Here is a 19,808-nt window from a genome sequence, read left to right as displayed (position 1 = left end):
CGAAGAAAAATAAAAGAATGGCCAGACCACAAAATAAACATTTTATTTGTTATGAACTACAATTTAAAGTTGATACTTAATACGGTTATAATATAAGCTGATTTTACAATTGGACACATCAGATCTCAGACTGAAACCTGGCTTGATAGATCATATTTTGTTGTGTTTTGATTTTAATGAAGTAGTCTTTTACTGACGTTTAAGCACACAATGCTGTTCGTTTTACTCTAGCAATAAAACAGAAATTTGTTAACAAAATACATGAAGATAACTTAGAATGATTGAAATTCTTTACCTATACCACAAATTCAAAGGTTTTTAAATCACACAGTTAAAGTGTAATCCCATTAATCCCAAAACTCACCTTTATAAATTGGAAAGAAAACAACAGCTTTTGTATAATACCCAAAACACAACCCTAGTAGAGTACTCACACCAATGCCTATGTCTCTAATACCTCAATAGGTTTAAGTCACCAGTGACTTTAAGTTACAGACTGAAACTACAGAGAGCTTCTTCATGGAGCTATCGAATACCTGAATGTAAGTATACACTCAGTTTCAAGTAACTTCTGCACTTCTGGTGTGGGATTAACACTAACACTGTACCTTTTCAGAAACACTGGCTTATACAAGCATTTTCTTTGCAGGACTTCACAGGACTGCTCAAAACCTAGAGTGAAGTTAGAAACAAAAATCTTTCACCTAGCTATATCTCTTTCCCATAACTTTAAAAAAACTCTCCTGATCTATTAAACTGTAGTTCATTTATCTTGCTTAGTTGTAAAACCCTAACAATGTATATGAAAACCCATTAATCCAAAGCTTGATCTCAGAATCTGTTACAAGAAAATCACCTATGCCACAGAAAAACTGGTAAATGAATGATTAATTTCAGATAAATTGAAACACCACGTTATTAATTCAAAGCCCAATCTTATGATAGTGATATTAAATATATATACACATTTTACATCACAATATACATACAGAATGTAATCAGTTACCTAATAATTGAGTAGTAAATTATTAAAGGACTCAGTTACTACTGCTATACAGTGGTACTGTGGGAGAATTTTTTTAAAAAGCATTCAGAATAAAATTCGTATCATAAGTTATCCAGGCAAATTAGTGTCCACTAAATTAGAGACAATGGATGCTGGGCATTAATTACAGCAGTGAGCAGAGTTTGTAGTTATAGGACTGATCCAAGATGATTGATAGATAGCTGACAAATTGAATAGCTTTCTGTAGCCAATCTACCAAATAACTGAAGCCTGAACAAATGATTAATGATGTTCTGGACTTACATAACCACATTCTAAAATATGAATGGGTAGGTAAATCTCCTTTGTTAGGAGCCAGGCATTTGCTTCTGCAGTGTTGAATCAATGAACTCCTTCAGAAAAGTGTTACATGCTTCATATGGATCTTTGCTTCTGACTGACAACATTATATATACACATAAGTGATGATATTTGACTTAATTAACACTACATTATCTTACATTACTTTAATGCCTCAACTGCTCAGCATACATTAATTATATCTGAAGGTATGTATGACTCAAACAGAAAAACACTGGAAATACTCAGCAGGCAACAGCAGTGAGAGGAAATGATTAAAGTTTTGTGATTTGGAAATTCTATCATACTGGAGAAATCCACAGATAAGCGCATTTAAAATTGAATTGAACGATGGGATAAGGAAAACAAAATTATAAAATAAAAGGAGATGACAAGTGTCTAATTAAACTTGGTTACGTATAGTTTTATTCCGTTTTCTTCCTGATATCCTTGCATTCATTATTTAGTTAACTTTTTCTATATTCATAGGATTTGGGCATTATTAGCTGGGTCAGCATTTATTGCCTGCCCTTTAGCATAAGACTGATTCCAGAGATGAGGGGTTTATAGTGATCGTCATGAGGTCAGCCAGGTGGACCTCAGAATAGGAGTTCCCTGATTGGGGCTGTTAATCTGGTCCAATCAGGCATCCCTGGCTGACAGATACAAACAGGATTGTCAGAGTCTCTGCTTTCTGACAGCTAGCTGGATCAGTGTCAAGGGCTCTCTATGTGTCAGTAAAGGGAGACTTAGTGATGGGATACCAGCCTCTGTGAAGTTATTTTCAGGGCTTGTCTCAAGAAGAGAGATTGAGCAGTTCGAGCCTGTATTCTCTGGAGTTGAGAAGAATGAGAAGAAATTTAGATGAAGTATTTAAGATGCTAAAGGAGAACTGACAAAGTTAGACATAAAAAGGATACTTACTCATGTGGGGAAATCTAGTACAAGAGATCATAGTTTTAGGACAATGGATATAGAATAATACAGTCCAGAAGAGGCTGTCCAGCAGATTGAGTCTGTACCATCAAAAATATACAACTACCTACTGGAAACATTTTGTTTTCCTAACAGATTCCTATATATGCAGTAATTTGTTCCTACCACTGCCTGCTACTAGTCCCACTTTCGACCATAGCCTTGAATGTTAGGACATGTCAAGTGGTCATCAAGTACTTTTTAAAAGATTGTAAGGTTTCCTGCCTCAAATGCCCTCTGAGTGAAAGTTTTTCCTTAAATCACCTGCCTTGCCCTTTAAAATTATGCCCCTTTATTATTGACCCTTCAACTAAGGGCAACAGCTGCTTTCTATCCCCTCTGTTCTTACCCCTCAATCTTAAACACCTCTCTCAGGTTCCCCTGGAAAATCTTCTCTGCTCCAAAGAAATGAACATGAGCTTATCCAGCCACTCTTCATCCTGGTAAACCTTCTTACCCCACCCCTGCCTCTAAAGTAAAGATGTGATTGCACTAGTGTGGTAACCAGAACTGCACATAGTAGTCCAGCTGTGGCCAGGCTGAAGTCTTATACAGTTCCAGCATGGACCACCTTACTCTTATAACAGGTAGCAGATTTAAAATAGATAAGGAGAAATTACTTTTCTCGAAAAGCCTTAACTCTGAGAAATTTACTACCACAGACTGCAGTGGATGCTGGGACATTCAGTAAATTTAAAGGAGATAGACAGATTTTTAATTAATAGTAGGTTGAAATATTATGGAGAGCAGGCAGGAAAGTGGAGTTGAGGCCATGTTGAGATCAGCCATGATGTACCAAATGGTAGAGCTAGCTCAGAAGCTAAATTGCACACTCCTGCTCCTAGTTCTTATGTTCTTAATAGCCCTTGAAAAGTTGATAGTAAGCAACCATCTTAAATCACTAAAGTCAATGTTTTAAGTTCTGAGTCTCCTACAATTTAAACAGCAACCCCAATATTAATTTGTTCATTTGAGACTTTAACTAAAAAGGTAACAAGAGATAGCCTAGTGCAGTAAATCATAAAATTTTGCTTAGGTTTTAATAATACCTATTAAAGCAGGCTGGTAAATTTACAGGTATACGATGACTCTTGCTTTCTAATTCAGTTTAGGGCACAGGTTATTACCCTGTTTTTTTTTCTCTCACTCTCTCACTCTTGCTTTGAGGATCTTCCACATCTAATTGAACAGAAATTTCTGGCAGTTCTTAGCTACTGAAAGCTGTTCCTTATTAATTCTTTCACAAACAAAACCCACAGCATGATCAATTACAACATTACATTCTGATTGGCCTAGGTTAGGTGATGTTTAATAATAATTGCTTGAAGGGAAGCATGATCAAACTCTAACTGGCTCTTAAGCAAGTTGGGACATTGACTGCTATCACCTCCCACTATCTCCTGACTAGTTCCTTAAGTGAGCAATTATCCATGGGTTCATCCTCTTCAATAAATTCCGTTATTGTTACTTTATGACATATTACTAAAAAAAAAGGATAGTTTGAAATGTTTTTCTCCTCTACATTAAAGAAAAATAGAGGTCTGTGCAGTCAGGACTCTGACACACACACACACACACACACACACACACACACGTGTGTGGAAAATCATGTCTCACAAATGTGATTAAGTTTATTTTGAGGACGTGCCCAAGAGGTAGATGAGGGCAGAGCAGTAGATGTGGACTGCATTGATTTTAGTACCCTTTCACCAGGTTCCACATGGTGGACCGATTAGTAAAGCTTGATCACATGGGATTCAGGGAGAGCTTGCCAATTGGATAAAAAGTTGGTTTGGCAGTAAGAGACATGGGGCAATGGTGGAAGGTTGTTTTTACTGACTGGAGGCCTGTGACCAATGCTATTTAGCAGGGATCGGTGCTGTGTCCACTGTTGTTTCTCATTTATATAAATAATTTGGGTGAGAATTTAGGAAGCATGATTAGTAAATTTATTGATTACACCAAAATTGGTGATATAGTGGACAATGAAGAAGATTATCTAAAATTACAAAGAGACCATCATCAATTGGGACAATGGGTTGAGGAGAGGCAGATAGAGTTTAATTTGTGTTGTTATATTTTGGTCAGATGAATAAGGGAAGGATTCGCACAGTTAATGGTAGGGCCTGGGTAGTGTTGTTGAGCAAAGAGACCTTGGTTCAAGTATAAGAGATAACACAGTGTGGAGCTGGAGGAACACAGCAAGCCAGGCAACATCAGAGGAGCAGAAAAGCTGACGTTTCAGGTGGTAACCCTCCTTCAGAAATGGTTCAAGCACTTAGTTCCTTGAAAGTTGTGTTGCAGCTAGACAGGGTGGTAAAGAAGGTGTTGGGCATGCTTGCCTTCATTGGACAGAACATTAAGTACATGATTTGGATGTAATGTTGCAGTTGGACAGAATGTTGATGTGGTCACTTTTGGAGTAGTGTGTACAATTCTGGTCACCCTACTCTAGGAAGAATATTAGTAAACTGTAGAGGTTGCAGAAAAGATTTACAAGGATGTTACTGGGAGTGGAAGGTTTGAGTTATAGGGAGAGGTTGGATAGGCTGGAACTTTTTCACTTGAGTGTAGGATGTTGAGGGATGACGTTAAGGACATTTATAAAATCATGAGTGGCGGAGATAAGGTCCTTTCCCCGGGGTAGTGGAGTTCAAAACTAGACAGCATATTTTAAAGGTGGGATTTAAGGAGAAATATTTAAAAAGGAACTGAGGTGCAATTTTTTTAGGAAAGGTTTAGAGGGAAATGAGCAAAACGCATGTAAATGGAACTAGGTTAGTTTGAGAAACCTGGCCAGCATGAATGAAGTGCCTGTTTCCTTGCTGTATGATTCTATGACTCAAAAATTGATATAATTGAGCTCATGTATCAATTTTGCTTCATTTGACGAAGTTCCCATTAAATCACAAACTTAACTATCATTGACCATTAGCTTTTCCGTCAAGTCATCTGTTGTCTAATGATTACTTTTTGCTTTTGCTGTGTTTGAATGCTTGCAAATAGTTTATATCACTTTAAAGGCAAAATTAACACAGAAGGTTGGAAAATATTAACACAGAAAATACTAATCTCAACAAATTATTACAGAGTTCTATATTAAAATCTAAAAGATTGTACAGTTGCAAACACATTGTTACAAAATTAACTGTAATATAAAAGTTATGCTTAATAAATTAAAATACACCAATACTCGTTTATGATTCCTTGTTAAGAGCTAATGAGCTGGGAGTATACTACCTCTGCCTTATTCAACTTTGGAAGTCTGAGCTTGGGCTACATTTAATCTAAACAGGGGGCCTCAATGTCACTATAACATTAGGTTATTTTCTTCACTCTGTTCACAATCCCATGTTGCAGTTCTTTATGAAAGGAAGCTAAACAGGATCACATATCATTTCAGTACCAAGATGTGCATTGGTTATACATAAGTGAACTAGTATCATCAAAAATAGAAGTTGCTGAAGAAACACAGCTGGCCTGACAGCATCTGTTGAGAGAAGATGGAGATAATGTTTTAAGTCCAACCATCCTTCTTCAGAAACTCTCTTTTCTCTACTTTCCCCACAGATGCTGCCAGGCCTGCTGAGAGTTTCTCCAGCTATTTCTGATGTTTGTTGTTTCAGATCTTCAGCATCTGCAGTTCTTTGACTTATTCCAGAATAATGTAATATTAGATGAATCAATGAATATACCTTGTGTGATTATGAGTAGGCTGAATCAAGCCTGAAATGTTAGTTTTCTGTTTAATCCTAAAATGTGTTGAAGGCACACTCAGAGTGCTATCAGAAAGGGAGTTCCAGGATTTTGACCAGTGATATAGTTTCAAGTCAAGGTATTATGTGGCTTGGAGGGGACTTTTCAAGTGATGTTCATCCCCTGTATCTGCTGCCCTTTCCCTTCTCAGTGGAAGACGTCACAGGTTTGGAACATAGCATTGAAAGATTCTTGGTAAGTTGCTGAAGTGCATTTGTGAATTGGCCACTTTGCTGCCATTAGTAATGGAGACAGTAAAAGTTCAAGGTATGGATGAGGGCCATCTAAGCAGGCTGCTTTGTCCTGGATAGTGTCAAGCTTCTTGGGTGTTCCTGGGACTCAAATCATCAAGATAGGTGGAGAATATTTCATCACCCTCCTGATTGTTTCCTTGTGGTTTGGGAAGTCAGAAGCAGAGTTATTCACTGCAGAATTCCCTGCTTCTAACTTGTTCTTCTAGCCATCATTAATGAACATCCCCATTTTTGATGTTATCATGGAGGGAAGGTCATTGATGAAGCAGCTGGAGATTGTCACTAGCCTGAAGAACTCCCGCAGTCGCTACCATCTTTTTTGGGCCAGGTATGATTTCAACCAGAAGAGAGTTTTCCTCCTGAATCCCATTGATATCAGTGTTCTTAGGACTCATCAGTGCCACAAAGATTACATGATTGTTAGCACTTTGTTATGAAGTCAACATTGGCAAAGCACAGCTCTGATGTTAAGTGCAGTCACTCTCATATTATTTCTTGCTCTTTTGCTCATGTTTGAACCAGGCAAAACCCCAAACTGGGCATTAATTTTCAGGTGACCAGGTTATTGTTAAGCAAGAATTGTTTACTCTTTCCATCACTTTGCTGATTATTGAGAGTAGACTGAGAGTAATTGGCAGGTTGGATTTGTCTTTTATGTGTACAGGACATACCTGGGCAATTTCACACATTATTGGGTAGTTTCAATATTGTTGCTATAATGGAGCAGCTCAGTTAAGGTCGCAACTAATTCACAAGTCATCAGTATTATTGCCAGAATATCTTCACAGTCCACAGCCTTCGCAGTACTCAGTGCCCTCAACTATTTCTTGATATCATGTGGATTGAGTTGATTTGGCTAAGGACCAGACAAAAACAAAACAAAGAATGGGGATGCTGGAAATCAGAAACTAAAACAGAAAGTGTTGGACAAGCTCAGCAGGTCTGGTGACACCTGTGGCCAGAAAGCAGTATTGAGGTTTCAGGCCCAGCGACCCTTCTTCAGACTGGAAACTAGATCACCTTCCATAATGTTAAGGACATTAGGAGCAGGCTGCGATAGATCACACATTCAGCATTTTTGGTGAAGAGGGTTGCAAATGCTTCAGGTGTGCCTTATTGCCCTGACACACTGTACTCCTCAATCATTAAGAATAGGAATATTCATGGAACTCCCTCCTCCTCCAGTTAATTTATTATCTACCTACATTCACAACTGAGCTAGCATTGGTCCTCCAAATTGATAATGGTAGAGTAGAAGATATTCCAGGCAATGAGGTTATGGATTGTGATTGAATACAATTCTTCTGATGGCTCACATTACCCCATGGATGCCCAGTTTTAAACTATATCTGTTTGAAATGTTTCCTTTATGTGACAGCATAAAGAGTAATGAAACCTGAGACTTGAGGCACAGTGAATTGATGTTCTTAAAGAGTGGTAATTAACACTTAAATTGGATGTGATATCACTCCTGTTTATATTCACAAAACCAACACCAAATGATATTATTGCAGTGGAGCCATGAAGTATACTTTTCTTCTGTTAGTGTATCTCCATAAATATTAGTAGCTTAACAAAAAAGAACTGAATAGGATGATTGTATTCTTCTATGCATGTTAAGGCTCACGATTAAATCTCAAAGGAAAGTAATATTATGAGCTGATTTTTCTTTCTTGATTAAACTGTTTTGATGCGAATATTGGCAATCATAAGTGACTTTGAACATCAGTGTAAATTAATGATTTAAATGCAAAATCCATCAGACAACAGTAGTTTAATTTAAATCTGATATAAGCTATTAATTTTCTAATTTCTATATTAAACATTAACTCTTTAGGAAGGGTAGCCTTGCTATTATTAATAAATTTTCTACTTCACTTCAAAGCTTGTTCGTTCAGTGTTTAGCGATCTGAGAACTAGGCGACTGGGTACAAGAGGGTGTGCAAGGTAATGGCTCCACTTTCCTGATTGTTATCTGAAAATTACATGGTAAATTTTCACTTTCACCTTGTCTTGAGTATAGCTTAATGAGGTCCACAACATGTCGAAGATCTGCTCCAACTTATTTCAGCTCAGATATTGAAAGTGAAAAATTACCCCACTTCCAAATGCCGGGAGCATATTTGTTCAAAATTTTATTTTGTATTTCATCAATCAACATCTTAAGAGCACTACCCATGCTAGGGTTAAGTAGAGCTTAGTTCTGAGAAATGCATTAACTCTTTTCTTTAGTGTTGTACAATGGACAAAGATAGTACAAAGAAAAATCATTTTGGTATGATTTTTTTACTTAAACCTGCCTTCTGAAAATTAATGTTAAAGTTCAGTATCTGGGAGGATAAATTCAATTGCCCCTAAAACCTGGAATCTTGGAACAAAATCTTATAATGGTATGAGTGATGCCTGCTTTGGCAAGTTGAATGGCAGGATCACATGAGGAGTCCAATGAAGTCTGTCTCAATGTCAGGAACATCTCACTGCATCTCAAGCATCTGCCAAGCCATGAAGTGAGATTCTTGCTAGGTTTCTCAAATCAGATTTCATGTAACTCATGTCTGGGGCTTTGTACCAATCCTGCCCAGCCAGAGGACACAGTTTATTCCTCCGAACTCTGTTCCCAACAACTGGAGGACACATCAAGTTTATGGAATGAATGGTGATGAGCTGTGAGAACCACAACATTGTTCTGAGTAAGAAGATAAAGATGTTGTTCAGATGCAACAGCATCTTCAGTACCCTACAGTTTGGAGAGTCAGCCAGAGCAGCACAGACAGGATTTCCTTGTGAACATCATTCAATGGAACTGAGTTGTGTGAAGCCATCTTTCATTGACTGCAATGTCTTGATGCTTCTGAGGCCAGCACCCTCAGTATAGCCCCAACCAAATTTCATAACACTTGATAAATCTATGTGGTGTTGAAGAAAAGTTAAGGTTACAAACAGATGGAAACCTTCTTAGCATGTGATGCACTCTTATTCAATCATAGCAAAATTTCATGCAAATGGGGACCACTATGGGAAGGATAGCTCTTGTTCGGGCAGGCTGAGAATTCAGTGTAGTGCTAAGGATAGCTAGTCTCCATACCTTCAACTTTTATTTGCAGCTAAAATAACATTTACTCATGTAACTGATTATGGAAGTGAATTGAACTTATCTTTACAAATGTGATAACGAATTTGTCTTCTTCTTCCTTTCTCTCCAACTACATCTGTGTGCAGTCCTGGTGTCTGCAGCTGCAGTGAGAGGTGCCTGCCCTACAATGGAGCCTATTGGCCCTGGAGTTTTGGTTGAGCAGCCCAGGGGACCTTTGTACCTTAGACGGACCAGTCATATTGAGTTGGTCCTACTAAGATGCAGGTTCACCCTTCTCAGCTTAAACTCCCGCCAGGGTGCACATAGCACAAAGGTTGAGGGTCCAGCCATCTGGAGTATGCTGAATGGAGACTTCCAAGGGCACTATGTGGGTCCTCCTCTGGCTGTCACCACCCTGTTCCTTTGGGAGGAAAAGGCACCTGGAGAGGATACCACACTGACTCAAGTAGCAATTCTGGGCCAGGCAGCAGGGTCTGGTGCCATGGTCTCCGCTGTTAGGAAGTAGAACAATCCTCCCCTGCACCACACCTTCCTTGGCGACAATGTATGCTGTAAACTTGCCTCTGTCCGCTATCTCTGGGGAAAATTGCAACAACACAGCCGACATCTAGATTTTAAAATTGGCACTGACACCAAGGGAGGTTCAGCAGTGGTAGGTAATTCTGCCTCTGTTGACAGAGAACATACCATCAGTGGAATGCTATAAAAGTGTGATTTATAGATAGTGAAATTATAGTGTTGTGGAGAATAACATGAGAAAACAGGCTAGGGCTCATAGAGAGAAACACTCATTAAATCTTGCCAAAAATTGACCCAACTAGTTTTTGGTAATATTCAGCCTATATGAATCTGAACTAGTGTATGAGTCACGTGAGACTGTAACATCCTCTGAGGATCCCTAACTTCCTCCCATTCGAGTTCCAACGTCACCATTGAGGGACTTGTCAGATAAAACATCAGCTTGAACTGATATGGGAAAGATATTCAAAATAATCTTGACATAAATGTTTTCATTTAGATTAGATTAGATTCCCTACAGTGTGGAAACAGGACCTTCGGCCCAACAAGTCCACACCGCCCCTCGAAGCATCTCACCCAGGCCCATCCCCCTATAACCCACACACCCCTGAACACTACAGGCAATTTAGCATGGCCGATCCACCTAGCCTGCACATCTTTGGACTGTGGGTGGAAACCGGAGCACCCGGAGGAAACCCACACAGACACGGAGAGAATGTGCAAACTCCACACAGACAGTCGCCCGAGGCTGGAATTTAACCCGGGTCCCTGGCGCTGTGAGGCTGCAGTGCTAATCACTGAGCCACCATTTCAGTTTTTCATGTTAGCAAGTATATTTTAGTGATATGAGCCCAGAGGCAGTATGAAATGCAATTCTGTGACTGTGTATCTGGGAGATTCCCCCTCTGCCTCTATCACTCCTTCATTAATGGCTACATATTCTACCATTGACCTCCTAATCTTCTTGCTTCACCATGATCAGGATGGCTATCTCTCCTAGGCCCCCCCTCTCCTCTGTATCTCAAAGTCTGGGAAGCATATGCTATCAGGCTTACTCTCCGTTGGGCCACCATTGAGCCAACACTAACTCGATACCATGCGAGAAGGCATCATTTATAAGCACTGCCTCTCACTTCAGATTGTACTGGGCCAATACCTTACATGACAATAGATGTTTTTCCACTACCTTAAAGGCTACTGCTTGGCTACATGACCATTTCCAAAGCTGACACTTAGAGGCCATGTTATGTACGAATTTTCTGTAGTAATTCACTAACCCAAGGAAGCTCAGCTCGGGTACAGATGTGGGAGCTGGGACTCCTTTGATTGCCTTCACTTTCTCTTCCAACGGGTGTAATCCAGTTTCGTTGACTTGGGGCACCTGGAACACACAATTTTTCCCTTATAAGGCATATGCCCCCAGGAGAAAAGTTTAAGCATTATGTCCAAGTTCTCCAAATCTCTTTGTTAGCCTTCCCTGCTATTAGGACGTCATCCAGATAAATGGCAACCTGGGGTAGCCCTTTTAAAATGTTCTCCATAATCCACTGTAAAAGGGTGCAGGTTAATGATACCCCATATAGTAGCCTTTTATATTGATATAAATACTTATGGGTATTAATTCTAGCATACTTCTGGGACTCTCCATCTAGTTGCAATTGCAGGTAAGTATGGCTCATGTCCAGCTTTGTAAGAGGATAGCTCCCCCAACTTTATGTACAAGTCCTCTACACAGGGGATTGGGTATTTATCCAGCTGTGAGAAGCATAGAACATAGAACATAGAACATAGAACAGTACAGCACAGAACAGGCCCTTCAGCCCACAATGTTGTGCCGACCATTGATCCTCATGTATGCACCCTCAAATTTCTGTGACCATATGCATGTCCAGCAGTCTCTTAAATGACCCCAATGACCTTGCTTCCACAACTGCTGCTGGCAACGCATTCCATGCTCTCACAACTCTCTGCGTAAAGAACCTGCCTCTGACATCCCCTCTATACTTTCCACCAACCAGCTTAAAACTATGACCCCTCGTGCTAGCCATTTCTGCCCTGGGAAATAGTCTCTGGCTATCAACTCTATCCATGCCTCTCATTATCTTGTATACCTCAATTAGGTCCCCTCTCCTCCTCCTTTTCTCCAATGAAAAGAGACCGAGCTCAGTCAACCTCTCTTCATAAGATAAGCCCTCCAGTCCAGGCAGCATCCTGGTAAACCTCCTCTGAACCCTCTCCAAAGCATCCACATCTTTCCTATAATAGGGCGCCCAGAACTGGACGCAGTATTCCAAGTGCGGTCTAACCAAAGTTTTATAGAGCTGCAACAAGATCTCACGACTCTTAAACTCAATCCCCCTGTTAATGAAAGCCAAAACACCATATGCTTTCTTAACAACCCTGTCCACTTGGGTGGCCATTTTAAGGGATCTATGTATCTGCACACCAAGATCCCTCTGTTCCTCCACGCTGCCAAGAATCCTATCCTTAATCCTGTACTCAGCTTTCAAATTCGACCTTCCAAAATGCATCACCTCGCATTTATCCAGGTTGAACTCCATCTGCCACCTCTCAGCCCATCTCTGCATCCTGTCAATGTCCCGCTGCAGCCTACAACAGCCCTCTACACTGTCAACGACACCTCCGACCTTTGTGTCGTCTGCAAACTTGCTGACCCATCCTTCAATTCCCTCGTCCAAGTCATTAATAAAAATTACAAACAGTAGAGGCCCAAGGACAGAGCCCTGTGGAACCCCACTCACCACTGACTTCCAGGCAGAATATTTTCCTTCTACTACCACTCGCTGTCTTCTGTTGGCCAGCCAATTCTGTATCCAAGCAGCTAAGTTCCCCTGTATCCCATTCCTCCTGACCTTCTGAATGAGCCTTCCATGGGGAACCTTATCAAATGCCTTACTGTGAGCCTTCCATGGGGAACCTTATCAAATGCCTTACTGAAGCAGTTTACAATTTGCTTAAAATCCTCAAACTGAGCCATATCAGTATGACTGATGCTGCCCATTCTGCAAACTGCATTGGTTCGATGATTCCTTCGCTCTCCAGCCTCCTGATTTCTGCCTCTACTTTTGCCTGAAAGCCAAATGGCACCAGGTGAGCCTTGTAAAATCTCAGAATTGCTTCCTGGTTGACATGTAAAGTGGCTTTGGTCCCTTTGATCGTCCAAACCCCTTCTTGAAATAGTCCCAGGTATTTCACTAGGACTTTGAGGCAGCCATTTTCTGATAGAAAAATGTTGAGCCAATCTAGGTGAATCTTTCTCAACCAATTCTGCCTCAATAGACTTAGGCCCAAGCTTTTTACCACCATCAGTGATAACCAATAAATGCTGACGTAGCAGTAATGCCTCATCCCATGAATGGATAAAAAAAAGCTCTTTACGAAACAAAAATTGTTAGAAAATTTCAGCAGGTCTGGCAGCATGGAAAGAAATCATAGTTAATGTTTCATGTTCAGTGATCCTCCTTCAGCACTGATGGTACCTGAGGAAATGCTGGGTTTTATACAGAAGATGGGCTGGGGGAAGGGGGAGAGTAAACAATTTCCAGGCCTATGGCACCTTCCTGTGCAATTGCAGAAGGTGTAACACCTTGCTGTTTACTTCCTCCATCCTCACTATTCAAAGTACCAAAGTCCCAATACGCCTTCCAGGTGAAGCAGCACTTTTCCCGCATTTCACTCAATCTAACTTCCTGTATTCATGGCTCAAAAGTAGTCTCCTCTACAATGGGGAGATGAAGCATAGACCAGGTGACCACTTTACAAAGCAACTACATTCTGTCCACAAAGAAGAGCTTCCAGTTGCCTGCCACTTCAACACACTTTGTATCAGGCTTGCTGCAGTGCTCCAGAGAAGCTTAGTACAAATTGGAACAACACTATCTCATTTTTAAGAGACTTTTAATTGACTCTTGGATAGGCAAGTGGAGGATAGTAAAATACAGGGTATGCCGTTTAGATCGATCTTCGTGAGATAGAAGGCTGGCACAACATCGTGGGCCGAAGGGCCCGTACTGTGCTGTACTGTTCTATAACTGCACCAACGATTTCTCATAGGGGACTGGAACCAAATCTGCACTGATTCCCTGGTATGTTCTCAGTCTGGCTGAGGTCCCTTACAAACTTAACAAATCTTGTTAAAGACATATTCTGCAACCACAGAAACAGGTGTGCTGGTATCAAACTCCATGGGAACTGGGTGACCTTTCAACCAAACATTCATTTTAACCTGTTACAATCTGGATGTCGCTGAACAATTTAATTGTTCCAACCCACATGTAGGGGGACAGTCTAGGGTGTGACTCACCAGGATACTGGTCTATGAGATTTCTTACTCAAGTCAGACCTTTGCTGTCTCGAGTCCACACAGAGGCAGCAACTACAATGGCCTCCCAGCCCAACTTTTAGCCACTTGGCTGATGCTCAGCTTTGTTGGGGGTGTTTTGCTGTGGGCTGGCCGAGGGTCCCTCTGCTCAGGATATGTCATGTGTGATGCTGTGCGATTGCTTACACTCAAGTCGAGTTCCCCAAACTCAGTCGGAGAGGTGGGGGAGTCCACTTCCATTGAGATTCCCTGTGGCTACACTTGCTAATTTTTTAATCACAACACCAGTTGTAATGCCTGTTTGAAGTCCAGTTGGTCTTCAGCCAGTAGATGCTTTTGCATGGTTACATCATTAACCTTGCTATTGAAGACTGGGTCCAGGTTGTGGAAAGAATGCGAGATTTTTTCTAGGCAAATGACATGTAGGCAGATGAAAAGCAACAAGTAATCCTTCCGACTGCTTGCAGACTCACAGCATTCTCGGTTATAAGGGGTTTAACTTTCCTAGAGGCTTGTCACAGACTCAACACACATCAGTCACAATACATCAAAAACAAGTAACCAAAAGCAAAAAAGCTGACGTTTCAGGCCTAGACCCTTCATCAAGATTCTCTGATGAAGGGTCTAGGCCCGAAACGTCAGCTTTTGTGCTCCTGAGATGCTGCTTGGCCTGCTGTGTTCATCCAGCCTCACATTTTATTATCTTGGAATTCTCCAGCATCTGCAGTTCCCATTATCTCTAACCAAAAGCAAAACCCTGTTGACAAAGAGCATTGTACAGAAAATGCCAGTCCAAACAGTAGATTCCGGTCCACATAACATAAAAGAGTCCCAAATGCAACAAATGGCAAGGTACATCGGGCAATTGACCAAAGAGCAGAGACATTGACATAAAATACCGTATAGAAACACGGTTGAGTTCAAACAGTAGTACAAAATCTCTTACAAACAATGAGCACATAGCCTCAATCACAATGCCTCGAAGACTAATCATACTAATAGGGAACATCCTAAAAAAATTTCAGTTCAAACAGTAGCTTCAAGTTGACAAAAGATAACTGTCTCAAACACGACACATAGCAAGGTCAATGTACATCAGGTAATTCACCAAAGAACAGAGACATTAATATGAAATATCATACAAAAACATAGTTTGGTTCAAATAGTAGTACAAAACCACAGACAAACACACAGTCCCCAGAGATATCCATCAACCTCCTACACACAACAGGAATGCACAAAGACATGATATATGTACAAAAGCATAATGCAGACACAAAGACAGGGTCCAACACACATTGAGGCATGGTCTGACACATGCCAAGGCACAGTCTACCCACACAGGGCTAATACACTCACAACGGTACAATGTACTCATAAAGACAGGGTACATTCACAAAAGCACAGTACACCCACGAAGGCACGGTACACTCACAAAAGTATGGCACATCCATAAAGTCACAGTAAATCCACGAAGGCACCATACATCTACAAAAGCATGGTACATCAACAAAGGCCCAGTTCACACACCAAGGCAGAGTACACTCACGAAGGCACAGTACATCCATAAAAGCACAGTACACCCATGAAGACCTGGTCCACACACAAAATGTCAGTCTAGGACCCATATAATATAGCAGTGGCACAAAGGCCAGATCCTGTTACCAAATCTTCCATTCACTTCACCAATACAACAGTATCACTCGCTGGAACCAGCCAACAAAAAAATCAGTTGTCAAAAATAGCAGTACCACTGGCTGTGGCCAGCCAGCTCAGAGTCAGCCATTTGAACTGAGAAAAGATTTTAATCTCCTGGTTAAATTTGTCAGCCAGAGTTTTCCTGATTGGCCCAGGTTAACAACTCTTCATGTCAATGAGGTATTACTGTTTCCAATCATTACACTAAATTTAACTTATTACTTTAATTGTTTTTGTTTGGAATTGTTGAGCAAATACTGACCTATATCCTAATGTAACTTATGTAAAATATATCAATTTATTTTCAAAAGCAGTATACTGCATGATAGCACATTAAGAAAAATTGCATTGCTTTTACAGAACAGATCATTGTTTTTACAGATATCATTATGAAGGAATACGTGTGAGACCACATTCTCATCTGTATGGTCGATATTCATCTCTGATGACCAATAAGCAATTTGAAAGGTAAAATAACAATTGTTGATGAAGTTGATAATTAGCTAATGAATTTAAACATGAAGAAAAGGATTTGTGTATTTGGGGTGAGAACATTAAATTGTCTCTGTTTCCTTTTAATTATCTCCATGGGTTTCTGAGCATAGCTCTGCCACCAGCTGAAGGAAATGTATTTGTTTTCAGCAAAGTTGCCAGTTTCTGTGCCTTATTTTAATAAAGACTTCCAATTCTGTCCACTTCCATTTTTCTTCCTGTTAGCGAAGTTAAAATGTGAAGTTTATAATCTTCTGGAATCCAGATCCCCAATCTGCAAAAGTGACACAAAATATTAAAGATAGATTGGAACAGGAAGTTCATTGCCCTGCCCCAGCATTGTATAAGTACAGAGTCATACAATTTCCTAGAAAAAGTGAAGAAGTAAGAATATAAACATCACAAATAAACTCTGGAAAATGCCTCTCCAATCTCATAAGGTGAGTTTCCATGGACAAGGCCAACTGAGTGACATGGCCCTGAGCCACAAGGGGAGCTACACTGTGAAATAAGTAATGAATATTTCCCTGATCCAACAATAATCTGTTTTATGATTGGACCTTTGATTAATCTGTCAACAGAAGCAAAACTCTAAAGATTGGTTTTACAGATTTTCCTGTGAAGTATATGGACAATGCTCCTGGAGGGCAGGATTCTATGCTAGCTTCATTTTCTGGAGCAGGCTAAAAGTTAATCCCATGATTTTTTGCCTTGTGCCTTCTTTCAAAATTCATTTTGGAGATAAGGTCAGTATGATAAAAGTAATCTGAAATTTCAGCCACAAAAAACCCTGATGGCGACAAAATAGCCCCAATCACCTCACCAAATTTGTCTGGTTACTTTAGTTGACAAAAACAAAAAAGGGTTAGATACATTGTTGTGCAGTTTGATCCATCAATGGTGAATATGTGCTGGAAAATCTGATTCAATGATGCCCAAAAAAGACATAGTGGTGAATCATAGGATTAGTTCACATAGGTAACAACAACATACATTGTGAGGGTAACGAAGTTCTACTGAGGGAGTATGAGCAGTTCAGGGCTAAACTGAATAGCAGAAACATAAAATAATAAGCACAGGATTGCTATCTGAGCCATATGTATATGGTAAATATGATTAGAGAGGTAAATAAGCGGCTCAGTGATTGGTGTGGGAGAAATGGCTTCTGATTCTTTGGGCACTGGCTCAGTACCGGTGAAAGAGCCAGCTGTTCCAGTGGGACAGGTTTCATTTGGAATATGGTGGAATCAGTGTCCTGGCAAAATATTCAACTAGGGTTGTCTATTCAGCCTTAAACTGACTTGGAGGAGGGGTTGTTAATCGAGGGGAAGTTAAAAAAAATCAAAAAGAAATGACAGAGCAATGGTACAGGGTAGTGAAGAGGATATTCCAAGAGTGATGGTAAGGAGGTGGATAACATAATCAGAAGAGTGCAGCAGAATTCAGAAACTAAGTGAATAATAATAATTAAAAAGTCAAAGTTTAAGACTCTTTCCTGAATGCACACAATATTTATGATAAAATAGGTGAGTTGACAGCACAGATGCAAACAGATTATTTAGTAGAGTAGACCAGGCAGATAATTAAAACCAATACGTTGCAACAGTCTTCATAGTGAACATCTCAAAGATATCAGATAAGTAAGTTACTAATGGGAGGAAGGGTCTTGTGATAGAAACTATCACAGAGGACAAAGTATTTGACAAACAAATGGAACTAAAAGCAGACAGCTCACCAGGACATGAGGGTCTGCATTCAAGGTTTGTAAAGCGAGTGGTTGCAGAGATTGTGGAGGCATTGGTTGATCTGTTCCAGAATTCAGTGGATTCTGGGAGATTCCATTGGATTGGTTAGCCATTAATGTGATACCCCTGTTCAAGAACGGAAGGAGACTGAGTGCAGGAAGTTATTGACTAGTTAGTCTATCAGTGGTTGGAAGTCAATTTCTAAATTCCATTTTTGAGAAAGAAATAGCAGGATACTTGGAAAAGCCTAACACAATCAAGCAGGGTCAACAATGATATTTTTGACAAATTTGCTAGAGTTCTTTGAGTTTATATAAGCAGAGTCAGTAAAGGGAAGCTGGTAGGTGTAACATGTTCAGATTTCCAGAAGGCAAGCAATAAGGTGTCACATAAGTCATTATTGCACAAGATAGTTATTCACATTATTAGGATTAATGTATTGGCATGAGTTGTGGGTTGGTCAATGTACAGAGATAGAGAGATTGGAATATTGTAATGAGTGGAGTGCCACAATGATCAGTCTTATGGCCTCAAATTTTTACCATATATATTAATGATTTGGAGGATGGAGCAGAGTATTATACATCCAAATCTGCTGATGTTACAAAACTTGCCATGGGGACATGTTGTTGTGAGACATAAATAATCTCCAAGAGGATATACATAGGTTGAATGGAGTTTCATATAGGAAAGTGAAAGGTCATGGTTGATAGGAAGGATCAAAGGACAGACTATTGTCTAAACTCCAGAAAAATGCAGCACAGAGGAATTTGGCTGTTCTCGTGCATAAAATATGTAAAATCAGCATGTAGGTGTAGAAAATAATTAAGAATGCAAATGCAATTTTGGCCTTCATTGCTAGGGGTTTGGAGTTTAAAAGTAGGAACACTTGTTATGTCTGTACAGAGTGCTGGCAGGGAGTACTGCGCATAGCTGTGGCCCCCTTATTTAAGAAATGATATACTGGCATTGGAGGTGATTTTTATTAAAAAATTGCTATGTTGATAGATGTTGATTTGTCAATGAATGCCTCAACAGCTTAGGCCTTTACTCATGAGAGTTTCGAGGAATGAAGGGTGATTTTATTTAAATATACAAAATTCTGAGGGGACTTGATAGGGTAAATGGTGAGAAGGTGTTTCCACTAGTGGGGCAGTGTCAAACTAGGACATATAGTTGCAGATTAAGGTGACATTCATTTTAAGCTCTGATGTGAAGGAATTTCTTCTCCCAGAGTGTAGTGAATACCTGGAATTATCTACTGCAGAGAATTGTGGAGGCTAGATCATAGAAAGTATTTGAAGAGGAGATAGATTTTTGAAATGCTGAGAAATTGAGAGCTCTGAGGAGCTGGCGTGAAAGAAGACTTCAGGCCTGGGGCAGATTAGCCATGACCTTAGAGAATGATGGGGTAGGTTTGAGGAGATGAATGGCTCATTTCTTATATTCTTAAAAGCATGTGATCTGTCAGATGATTGACACCATAATAATTTTGATACCAGGGAGACGCAAACACACAGACAGATAGAAACACACACACACACAGACACACACACAGACACAAAATAGGTTCCGTGTGACCCTTTTG

General features: G+C 40.1%; 1 protein-coding gene across 1 annotated transcript in view; it reads left to right on the top strand.

The window, feature by feature from the left end:
- The window catches only part of LOC125453253 (DNA-binding protein RFX8-like), an 86,526-nt gene that overhangs the window by 5,853 nt on the left and 60,865 nt on the right, over nucleotides 1-19,808 (top strand). The gene's annotated exons all lie outside the window — the stretch shown is intronic.

This window comes from Stegostoma tigrinum, chromosome 6, assembly GCF_030684315.1.
Source record: "Stegostoma tigrinum isolate sSteTig4 chromosome 6, sSteTig4.hap1, whole genome shotgun sequence".
Classification (NCBI taxonomy): domain Eukaryota; kingdom Metazoa; phylum Chordata; class Chondrichthyes; order Orectolobiformes; family Stegostomatidae; genus Stegostoma; species Stegostoma tigrinum.
The sequence above is the reverse complement of the archived record's forward strand: the minus strand, read 5'-3'. Positions and strand labels throughout refer to the sequence as shown.